We start from the raw sequence: 1804 nt of genomic DNA, 5'->3' as shown, positions 1-1804 counted from the left end.
GAAGTTGTTGCCATTCAAACGAATTTGAATGGAAAAGACCTTCGCCTTGTTTCATTATATATTCCCCCATCCGCGCGGATTGAACAGAAGCAACTCCTTGATATAGCAGAATTGCTTCCCGCACCTTTTATGATTTTGGGAGATCTTAACTCTCACTGTTCGCTATGGGGGTCGCTGTACGACGACAACCGATCTTCTTTAATTTGTAACTTGATCGACGACTTCAATATGACACTTTTGAATACTGGGAAAGCGACACGTGTACCTAATCCTGCAGCACGTGAAAGCGTGCTTGACCTATCCCTCTGCTCGACATCACTAGCGTTAGATTGCTAGTGGAAAGTAATAAACGATCCCCACGGTAGTGATCATCTTCCAATCGTTATATCAATTGCTAATGGTTCAACTCCCCCGAACCCAATCAATATTTCCTACGACCTTACACGTAATATGGATTGGAAGCGTTATGAGTCTATTATAGCGGAATCTATCGAGACTCACGAGGAACTTCCTCCGGAGGAAGAATACGCGTTCTTAGCTGGCTTGATAATCGACGCCGCGACTCGAGCTCAGACGAAACCGATACCCGGGGTAACGATTAGACAGCGCCCTCCCAACAAATGGTGGGACAAAGAGTGCTCTGAGCTGTACGTGCGAAGGTCCGCGGCGTATGAGGACTACCGGGAGTACGGCACTGTCAACCTGCTTCGAAAGTACGAGGCACTGGGCAGGCAGATGAAGAGCTTAGTAAAGGCGAAAAAACGCGGGTACTGGCGGCGGTTCGTAAACGCGTTGTTGAGGGAAACAGCGATGAGCACTCTTTGGGATACCGCCAGGCGCATGCGGAACCGTGACGTTTCGAATGAGAGTGAGGAGTATTCAGATCGCTGGATACTCGATTTTGCCAAAAAGGTCTGTCCGGACTCTGTACCGGAACAGAAAACCTTTCGCGACGCGTTTATAGTAACTACGGAAGAGCCTCCATTTTCGATGTTGGAATTTTCAATGGCTCTTCTGTCGTGCAACAATAAGGCTCCAGGGTTAGATAGAATAAAATTCAACCTGTTGAAGAATCTACCCGACTCTGCAAAAAGACGCTTGGTGAATTTGTTCAACAAGTTTCTTGAGCTAAATATTGTTCCGCATGACTGGAGGGAGGTAAAAGTCATTGCTATTGGGAAACCTGCCTCTGATCACAATTCATATAGACCGATTGCGATGCTCTCTTGCCTCCGGAAATTAATGGAGAAAATGATCCTCTTACGGTTAGACAAATGGGTCGAAACAAACGGTTTACTTTCAGATACTCAATTTGGCTTTCGCCGGGGCAAAGGGACGAACGATTGCCTAGCGTTGCTTTCTACTGAAATTCAAGTCGCATTTGCTCGGAAAGAGCAAATGGCTTCTGCGTTCTTGGATATTAAGGGGGCTTTTGACTCTGTCTCTGTAGAAGTTTTAAGCGCGAAACTTCATTCGCAGGGACTTTCACCAAATTTGAATAACTTTTTGCTCAACTCGTTGTCAGAAAAGCATATGTATTTCTCACATGGCGATTCGACAACTTCCCGAATTAGTTACATGGGCCTTCCCCAGGGCTCATGTTTAAGTCCTCTCTTATATAATTTTTACGTCAATGGCATCGATGAATGTCTTGCAAATTCATGCACGCTAAGGCAACTTGCAGACGATAGCGTTGTATCCATTACTGGTAGCGAGGCTAGCGATTTGCAAGGACCATTGCAAGATACCTTAGACAATTTGTCTGAATGGGCTCTTAAGCTGGGTATCGAATTCTCTCCGGAGA

This window comes from Wyeomyia smithii, chromosome 1 (assembly GCF_029784165.1).
Source record: "Wyeomyia smithii strain HCP4-BCI-WySm-NY-G18 chromosome 1, ASM2978416v1, whole genome shotgun sequence".
NCBI lineage: Eukaryota > Metazoa > Arthropoda > Insecta > Diptera > Culicidae > Wyeomyia > Wyeomyia smithii.
Note: the sequence above shows the minus strand (reverse complement) of the source record.